Below are 10,767 nucleotides of genomic sequence, written 5' to 3' on the forward strand. Positions count from 1 at the left end.
AAGCTTATGTAGTTATAGCTTCAAGTACATCCCAAAGCATCACAGAGTAAGAAAATATATAAACATATATTTAAGAATGTAAGACTTATTACAAGGACTAATGCAAGCTGGTAGTGATAAAACAACAAGCAGTGTATACTTGCTAGAAACACAAGGTTCTTGTCTTCAAAATACAGACAGGCAAACTCCTGTGTGCATTCTCAGCTGAAATGGTGGGATCCTGCATTTTCTCACAGAATTACTGGAGCAAGACATTTCTCTACAAGTATACTATGAGTGTATCCTGCTCATTTCCCTTTCCCTTGGATTCTTCTTCTGCCATCTTCACAGGCAGTCCAGAAATACAGATCTTTTTTATCTGTTTGTGATGCAGCAAAAAAAAACCAAAAACAAACCTCAGACCCTAAGATCTGGCTCATATGCTATCAAATGTTAGAATTCATCTAAGTAAATACAAAATATTCTTCTATCTAGTCTTAAGCATGATAGTCATATCTACATATGCTCTGACTATTTTTATTAGTGTAGAAAGGTAAAATAAGCAATTATTCCAAAATATCCCAAATTACTTTTAGCTTTCTGATGATATAACATCTTTTGTTAACAATCTGTTGCTTACTACACTTAAATTCAGCCTTAAAGGTCAATGTCTATATGAGGTAAATTCTAAGGGTCTTTTTACACAACAAACACGAGGACCTTGAGGAAAAAAAAAAAAAAGAGGAAAATTCTGTATTATTCACATTTTCTTATCCTATTTTCCCCTTCTTCATCAACTGGACTGAAGAGGAGAGGAGATCATCCCCTTAACAGAAAGAAAAAGCATATGTCAACTTGCCTTATCTACAGAGCCTTCAGGCAAAATACATCACTTTTTCGGGACTGCCAAGGACTGAATAAATCAGAGGTAAGTGGGTTAAAATGTCAGCACCCACTGGGACCAAAATAAATCTACCACATTTTTTCCATCCAAGTGAAATCCTAACTGCAGTACCACCAGCACTTCATTCATTCGTTCAGGAAGACAACAAAAAACTCATAGTGATAAATTTATTCTTTTTTAAAAGAGAAAAAAACACAAGAAGTTCTTGGCTTCCCCTCCCCACCATTGTAATAAGTGTTTGGAAGTCATCTTGTGCAAAAGGTCAGAGAAGCATGATGTGAAAGATGGTGTTAAAAGGCTTTCAAACTTTATTAATAGATATAACCCTTTCACCTTTGCTACACCTGTCACTGCTAGGTTAAATATCATCTATCTTACTGGTCACCTGACTTATTTTTATTAGTACAGGAAAATGTCAAAAACCACTGAACAGTCACAAGTCTGTTACATAAAAAATACAAGAGAATTGCCTGAGACCTCCTAATAAAACATAACCTAACATGGAGCAACAAAAGGCACTGAGGGTTGCCTCTAGCTTTGAAAGCATTCCTTTGGGCATTGATCATTGAAGACAACAGGCAGTGACCTCACACAAACACAATGTAAACTCCCAAACTCATTGATGGCATTCCTAGCGCTCTGTCTGAATTTATATTGCCTCTCTGTAAACTGTTTGACATAAGCAGTGAAAGATGGAACAGAAAAGGGCCTCTTCAATATGATGAGCATACCACCAAATGCAGCTGGATGCAAGTGAATTAACTTGTAGCTTACTTTGATGTTCAAAGAACTCTCAGGCCAAGATGTGTTTGTAATTTCTGTAAAACTCTTGGAAGTATATTTTTCCTTCTGGATAGCCCAAAAATATGCTAGAGTATAAAAATTCCCTGAGTCTATTTTGAGGAGGTAAAGAAAAGAAATGGAAAAAAAATGTGCTATTTATTATGCATTTATCAGGCAAAATGTTATTGCTATGTGAGGCAAATCATGCACTCAGGCATGTGGGTGCATATATGTGTTCCTCCTTTTTCTCCATTTTCTTCTTTCCTTCCTTCCCCAAGAATGCAGTAGTTCAAAACCCTCAGGATTTTTGCAATCACTTTCACTAATCTTATTTCAAACACTGAAAAAATGTCTGCTTTATACTCCAAAATTACATTAATTAGTTGTAAAGTAAAGCTAAAATGTGAATACACAGAGTTGGAAGCTGAAAGAAGCAGCAAAAAGCTATCAGTTTGCATGTTAACTGTCTCAACATTTTTTTTAAAAAAAATTTGTTTGAAATTTAAAATAATGGACTCTTTTGCTTGGATTATTGTAGATGGAAAAATCAAGGACTGTTCATTTCCAACCCACTGCCTTCTGCTGGCGTAGCACCCACCCACTGCTCCCAGATCCTTTCCTCTTCCAGAAGGAAAGATGATTTGATTCCCTGTCAAATATCACCCTCTGGAAAACTATCTAGTTTCTGGTAACTATATTTTCACAGCCTGTGTCTCCCCTTCTCCACTAGTCATCACTGATTCACAGTTAGCTATGAAATGCAAATGGCTGAAAAATGGAGCAAACATTCAGTGGAATCAAATATTCTCTCATACACTGCAGCCTGTCATCTGAGTTGATCCTGTCTGCAATTGTCATATAAACATGTTTTGGAAATATAATGCAACTTTTTTTTTCCAAATTACTTTGGGATAGAATATTTTCTCTGAAATAGATGTCAAGTGTCAGGTTTCAAGTATAAAAGTATTCTGAGCCGTAGGATTGACAGTGATTAATTGCATCACTAGAACTAGTTGGCACTCTCACAGACTTAGAGGGACACTTAGACAGTGGGTTTCCTGTGAGGTACTTAGCCCTAGAATTTGATGCATCTAAAAACTAGCTGCTTACTCTAATAAACCATAGCTTGCATGTGTTCCTCTAGCTCTGCTAGAGTGACACTTCTTGTTTTGGCTGCCTTGTCTCTCAGCCCAGAGCCTGATGCCATGCTCACTCCTAGAGAAATCTTTAACATTGTGTATTGGTCTTCTGCCCTCAGTTCTTGCCTTGGCTCCATGCACAGCATCATTGAATCAGACTGGTTGAGGTTGGATGAGACCTCTGGAGGTCATCCAGTTCAGCTTCCCTTCTGAAGTGGGGGACCTGCAGTCCAGGATAGTGTCCAGATAGCTTTGAATATCTCCAAAGCCGGAGACTCCACAACCTCTCTGGGCAGCCTGTGCCAGTGCTCAGTCACCCTAACAGTGAAAAAGTGTTTCCTGATATTCAGAGAGAACTTTCCATGTTTCAACTTGTTCCTGTTGTCTCTGACCCTGTCACTGGGCACTGCTGAAAAGAGCCTGTCTCTGTCTTCTTTGCATCTTCTCTTCAGGTGTTTATATACATTAATAAGGTTCTCATTCTGAGCCTTCTGTTCTCCAGGCTAAAGAGCTCTCTCACTCTTTCCTTCCTCAGAAATGCTCCAGCACTTTAATCATCCTTCATTAAACTCTCTCTGATATGCCCATGCCTCTCCAGTACGGGGGAATTCAGGACTGGACATGGTCACTGCTCCAGTTGTGGCCTCACCCATACTGAGCAGAAGAGAAAGATGACCTCCTGGCAATAGGAGCATCCCAGGACACCCTCAGCCTCCTTTACTAAGATAATGGGATGCTGCTTGATGTTCCAGTTGATATCTGTTACAACCTACAGCACCTTTCCTGCCAATCTGCTTAGTAGCTGGGTGGCCACTGTCATATCTGCAGGGGTTACACCTCTCCAGGTGCAGGACTTCCCACCCCCTCCTTTTGAAACACGAGAGGTCTGCACCGAGTTGCTTCTCTCTTTCCCGGGAAGGCAGCAACAAACGGGCATCACCATCTACTCCTCCCACAAAAGTGCCAAAATGACAATGATGCGTTGGCCGGGAATCGAACCCGGGTCAACTGCTTGGAAGGCAGCTATGCTCACCACTATACCACCAACGCTTTCTTGGTATACTTTTCTGTAGCTGGATCCTTGTTCATCTTCCAATTCTCATTATTGCTGTTGTATCATGAGGTTTACTAACTGCCCACAGCCAGTATAAAGAGAGACTCTCAAGGGAAACAGTCCATGAGCAAGAAAAGGGACTCCTGAGGGAAACATTCCAGTTTTCTTCACAGCTGCTTAGACTAATAGCAAACTTTTTTTTCTTCTATTTTTTTTTTTTTAAACAATGGTAAAAGCCCCAGGTTATCCTTCAGTGAAATATTTCCATTATCCTGATTTCTTTAAAAGACATTCCAAATAAAAGGATTCAAACTTTCAGAAATGGCACTGCAGATAATAGCACAATTGGGAAAAAGGCCAAGAAACAGCTCTAGTCTGATGAAACAAGCATCCTCATTTCACCACTTTTATAATGAACAACGTATGTTGTCTCCTTTCTCTCAGCTAGCATGCAAAGAAACACAAGATCCCACAGAAAATGTAGCTGGATAGATTTACAAAAGGTTGATATCTGAAAGAAGATTATCTGAAGCACAAGTTTGGAATTTTGAATCTCGGACAAGTACATTTTCATCACATAATGTATGTTGAAACTTTTTCTATTATGGCAATAGGGCCAACAAACTACTTTAGAGGGAGAAATTCTCTAAACTCACATACTGTGAGGATATCCTATGAATAATTGAGGGCATTTTAGGGAATCTGTGATTTCTCTTCTAAGAATATCCTGTTTACAGACACATCTGGTTCTTAACATGGATGAATATATTGTTTTTCTCAATAAGCTTATGGATTAAAACCTCCTGTGCAAGATCTCAGTTCTTCAGTAAAAAGACTTTCAGGTCTCTTTCAGTCTTCAGTATTAAGCATACTGCAAAGGTTGTCAGAAAAGTTGCAAGAACTAGTATTGGTTAGGCATTCATTGGTTTCCTGATTCCTGGTGCTTTCTCTCACTTTGTTTGCACCTGAGGAAAAAACAGATCCACAACAGGTTCCCCTGTGAGTCCTGTGAGTACTCTGGCCGTTTTACCCAGAATCATCTAGTGCTACTGTTGCTGAAATTTTATGCACCCTAGAGCCAAGTTTATGGTATGCAGCTACACCATAGTGAGGATATGGGGTCTTCTCTCATTTTCTTCTCACAATTTGCTTTAAAAATACATCAAAGCCAGACAAGATCCTATTGGAAGCATGTGTAAATATGTTTTGGGTGCATACTGCTAAATGTATTTATAACTGAGACTTAACAAAACAAACTAATAAGGCTCTACTGAACAGCATAGTGTCTATTTTCACGTTGTGACATGCACTGTACATGTATCGCTTTGCAAACACACACTTCAGTTATGTGGGGCATGCACAGCAAACCACTGCATTTGCCATGAGATTTTCTGTGCACTTGTGGAAGCCTTTCACATAGGACTTTGGCCCTGAGCCAATAGGCTAATGATTTAAGAATATGATGCCACAGGATACATCAAACTCATTAATCATAATCTGTTTCAAAAAATATATATCATTACTGTAATGATTTTCATGCTTTTCTTCTAATCTGTAGACACCATTAATATTTTCTAGTAAAAATGCAAAGACAAGGATAATAAATTTAAGCCTAGCAACAGTTGTTTCCAACATTACGAAAGAGCATGTTTTAGCAATCACCACAAAAGCCTATTCTTTACATATTTCCCTTCAGAAATATTCCATGGAACCTGAAAGTCTATGGATTACCATTTGAAAGTCATTATCTTACAGTTTAGGAAATTTGAATAACCTCAGTAGAGAAGTCAGTCTGCAGGAAGTGTGGTTGTTTTTCTTACTGAGAGTGATATTTCTCTTTTTTTCAAGTTGTAGCCTTCTTTGTGATCTCACCATCCTGTATTTTAAGACAATACAGAGTGAAGAGAAGGATTTTAAAACTGTGTGGTAGAACTGGAAAGAGAATTGAGCCCTCTTTGAATTGAGATAATGCACTGGATGAGGATTGCCTACTGTGAGAAAGATGGAAGATGAAGTGTTTGGGCAAAATAGGACAGAGGAGCAGGATACGCTAAGGGCAGCTTTGTGAAAGAGCCGTGTGAGTCATGAAGTTCATAAAGCTGCTTAAATATGGACAAGATTCTTAAAGAATTAAGCTAAAGCTGCAGATAAACTCAGAAGGCTACATTCTAGAAGTCAGAGTAGTCTTAACCTGCCCAAGGAATTCTTGAAACATTTCTGAACAACTCTAAGGCACCTGCAAATCCGTTAAAAACTGACCCCAGTGTTCCAGTCCCAGGTGCAAAGCCTCCTTAACTTTAGTAACCCTTGTATGTTCAGACAATACAAACACACTACCAAATCAGGGACTCTGCATGAAATTGGTCCTGATCATTTCTTGTTTTTCCTCTCTTTCACACACACACATATGTACACTGATTCCAGTAGCACTTGATAAGCAAGAAGATTAAATTAACCCTTATTATGTCTTGTCAGAAGATGAGCATGCAATGGTAGCCTTTCCTAATCTAGTTTTGATTCACTAGGCAACTAATCTGTTGACTACAAGCCTACTGCATATAATAGAGAGGAAGTACTTCACTGTGTCATTAGAAGAATTCCTAGCACATGTGTAATGATACACTCTTTGCTTTCTTATTAAAGGTTTCTTTTGAAAACCATCTTAGTTGCATATGTGAGTGTTTTTGCTGCAATGTCATCTTCAACTACTTAGTGCATTATCATTCTTAACCTCTCAATTAACCCTTGTCTCAAAGACTGCTCAGTGCAGGTGCAGCAACATTGTTTTTGTGGAAAGGACATGCCTTGCTCATAGCCAGTGACCTCTGATATTGCTGAGGATCCGGACATGCTACGGATGCTTTTTGTTTACAGTGCAAGGCCTCAGCTAATTGCATAACTGAAATGTGGCAGATCCACAGCCTTTAGAAATATAGAAACTATTCAAAATAAAAATAAAAACCTTGCTCTAACCAACACTGAATTTGTCCAGCTTTCTGGCAGAAATCTTCTCATAGATCTCAGTGTAGTTGATCTAGAAGTTTAATATGCCATAGGTCCAATAGATAACCTAGTCCTTATCAGAGCAAAAAGTTAAAATGAAGATATTGCAAAAGGTTTCAGAACATTTCAGTACAATCATCTGAACAGAAGCTGTCAATTACTCATGTTTTCCAACATTTGTAACACTTATTAGCCTGGTCACTTTTTTTTCATTTCTAACAGTCATAAATTATGTTTTCTCAAGTTAATAAATTACATCATTCAGGATTTAATAAAAATATTAATAATTCAATCCTTTCTTATGATGATTACTGATTATTTTTCAATTAATCTATAAGAAATTGTTTGACTTTTAAAAAACAAATTAAGTATTCTTTTATTTACCAATAACTAACAGAACTGTAATGGCAAGCAATAAGATTCTTTCTCTGGTGCATACAGAATTCATGACACTATAATTAACAGTAAGCGGTTAAGTTGAAGAAAAACCAACTTTCCTGAGAAACATGATTCTTATTGCTAGGGAGAGCTCACTGACCCAGATAGAGTGGAGTTCCAACAAGGCTGCTATAGTATGGCTAAAATAAATAACTCACCAGTCAGCTCTTTTCTGCCCATCCTAATGATGAAATCAAGTAAAAATCAAGCAACTGTCCCCAAAATAATAAACAATTAAAAAAAATTAAATAATTCTTAAACCATTTTTGGGTTTTTTTATTTAGCTTTTATTTTAATTACCATGGAATAAGAAGTTCTATGAAAATCTGAACTCAGATGTTTTTTCATCCATTCACTTGGCTTCAGAAGCTGGCATGCTGAATAAAAATGTGTATGAGGTCGTTCATCTAATTCTGGGATACGTGTCTAAAACTAATGAACCACCTTGTGGAGTGATCTTTCTCTTTCTGTTGATGTTAGCTCAATCTTAAAAGTTTTGTGCAAAGTGGCATTCATATAACCTAAACATTTTTAAATTTAGAATAAATTACAAAATGATAACTCTTATTTCCTCTCAGTCTGAATTGTTCGTATTGGCAGTTATTTTGAGAATGGGAATGCCATCTCCAAAGACAAAGTTTGAGGTTCATTAATGTGTGAATACTGCTGATATTTTGTGCAGACCAGATATATGACATTCAACAGTGATTTAGATGTTTTCAGGATGAAACCAATGTTTGAAAATTAAATATTTACAAATTTAATATTTAGGAATTACCTCCTCAATCAACAAGACCTTTACTGGCTCTCTATGGTGCCTCAAGGAAACAGAAGTCACTGAACTTGCTCCATCTGACAAGAGTATGAATAAATGTTTTTTAAAAAAATCCACCCCAAACAAAGCAGATTATTTTAAACAAGGTGGGTTTGGAGTTTTTTTCTTTGTGTGTGTGGATGATTCAAGGCAACTACATAACCTTCTGTCACTGTCCTAGACTCATTATCCAGATTTGAAGTCCTTAGATAGATTTCAGACACTTTCACCCTTATGCTTATACTCCTTTCCATAACAATATGTCATGGTTTGACATGATAGCCTTTTCTGGTAAGGGAGAAGGGGCTGTAAAGATGGCTCCTGCAAGTAGTTGCTTGAAACTCTCCCCAGCTCTGAGCCAGACCCATTTCTGGGGCTGAGCCAATTAGACACCTCGATGATCACTTTTTAAGACGAAGCTGGAAGAGGAGGCTTCTTCCTCCTTCTTCCTTCTTCTGTCCTTTCTTCTTCTTCTAGTTGGTGGTGGTGCAAGGAGTAGGAACAGTGAGAGAAACAACCATGCAGACTCCAAGGTCAGTGATGAAAGAAAGGAGGAGGTGTGCTAGAGCAGAGACTCCCCTGAATTCTCTGGAGAGGACTGGTGAAGCTGAGATTTATTTTCATTTCTTTAAAGACTCCACATGAGTGGTAGAGACTCATTTTGATAACGACCCCATATCAGGGGCAGAGACCCATGTTGCTACAGCTGGCCCAGGACTAGGGTCAGTAATTCACTTTATTAAAGGGCCGGGGACAGTAACTATGGCCGGAGGAGGCCATGTCCTATGGGAGGGACTCAGTCACTTCACTACAAACCCCGAGCCAGGGGTAGTGATTTTCTTCATTAAAACTATGGCCGGAAGAGGCCATGTCCTGAGGAAGGGACCCAATATCCACAGCTGTAACTGTGGGAAGGAACCCATGACAAATCAACTCATTAAACTTATGCCCAGAAGAGGCCTTGTCCCAAGAGATGGACCCTGTAACTGCAGAAACTGCAACCGTGGCAAAGAATCCACGCCAGAGATATTCACAAAGGACTGCATCCCATGTGAGGGAACCTGTATCGGCAGAAGCCACAGCTGCTGGGAACAACCCACACCAGAGAAGTTCGTTAAAGACTGTGCTCCGGGGAGGGAACCCCATGTTGGAGCAGGGCAAGAATGCCAGGAGTCGTTCTCATCTGAGAGAGAAGCAGCAGAGCCCATCTGTAAAAAACTGACCACATCCCCCATTCCCTGCCCCTCTGAGCTGTTGTGAGGGGGAAGAGGTAGAGATATTGGGAGCAGTGAGCTGGGCCTGGGAAGAAAGGAGGGACGGGGGAGGGAGATCTTAAAGTACCGATTGTAATTTTCTCATAATCCTACTCCCTTTTTGCTTTTATTCTGTTCTGTTTCTGTAGAATAAACTTTCCTACTTTCCTCTCTAAGTCAAGTACTGGAGTCTGTGTTGCCCAGAACCTTAATTGACAGCAAGCCCTCCCTGCCCTTGTCTCAATCCACAACAACCTTGCCTATCTTTTTACTCCCATTTTGCTAGGGCCTCTGTCATCCTAACGAGAGTGGGGATGAGTCGGGGCACCGAGAGAGAGACTGTCATCTTGTTGCTGTGTTAGCTGGGCCAAACCACGACACAATGTCCGTTGTGAATGTTCAGACCCACAGACACAGTAATGGAGAAGAGTAGTGAAAGGATCTCTTTATTTCTACAGATTGAAAATGCATAAGTTATGTACATCATTTGACATAATTTATGATTAAAGAAGCCCAAAGATTCATTAGGATACTTTTCAGGGTTTTTTTACCCCCCAGCAAACTCCTGTTCTTCGTTCTCATTCTTCCTTTCTTCAGACTGCTTTTTTGACACGTTTTTAAGCAAGGCGAGGCACACCCATAGCATCCACCTATGATCAGGAGACATCACTGGATGTCCATAGACTCCATAGACTTCACTGTGAAGGCTGAACACAAAGACCTGATTGAGAACAGGAATTTCTTTGTCAGTAGCAGAAGGATTCAGACTCTATAGACAAAGATTCCGGTTTATTTTGTCTATTTATTCTACTTGTTTCTCTCTTACTGTCTCTTGTAGCAGAAAATTTCTGCTTTTGTTTTAGACTACGTTATTCTGATTGATTTTGACCACAGAAACAATTTCTCTCTTTATTTATCCTTGCCATATAATCCATCTTTTTTCTATAATGTTGTACATGTGTACAGTGATCTGACATTTAAGATTCTGCATTAATACTTTCTGTGAGTTAAAAGGGAATAATAGGGAATTACTGAATAAGTTCTCCTGCTTTAGGGAAATATACACACAGAAATGTGTATGACATGGTACTTGCATTTAGCTGTGTAGGGATTTCTTTTTTCCCATCACCTTCTGAAAAGGTTGGCATATTTCATTTTTTACAGTCAATCCAAAAGAGTACACTTTCCAGAACCCTGTCAAATGAATGTGATTGATGCACCAATGGAAAATAAATATGGGGAAAATCACTCCAGAGTATTTATGCATTAAATAAACTAACATTCTCTATCTCAGAGACAAATGAGCAATTAAACTACTGGATTCTTGCACTTCAATGTAGAAATTGACTTTGTGGGGACACTTTTTACAGTGACTGTGGGTATTTCTGTGTGCTAGGCCT

At 38.9% G+C, this 10,767-nt stretch overlaps 1 non-coding gene across 1 annotated transcript; it reads right to left on the minus strand.

Annotated features, from left to right (window-relative positions):
- Positions 1 to 3,783: 3,783 nt before the first annotated feature.
- Positions 3,784 to 3,855, minus strand: TRNAG-UCC (transfer RNA glycine (anticodon UCC)). Its single transcript has one exon. It is a non-coding gene; the product is annotated as a tRNA-Gly (tRNA).
- Between the last annotated feature and the right edge of the window lie 6,912 nt (positions 3,856 to 10,767).

Source organism: Colius striatus, chromosome 5 (assembly GCF_028858725.1).
Source record: "Colius striatus isolate bColStr4 chromosome 5, bColStr4.1.hap1, whole genome shotgun sequence".
Lineage (NCBI taxonomy): Eukaryota > Metazoa > Chordata > Aves > Coliiformes > Coliidae > Colius > Colius striatus.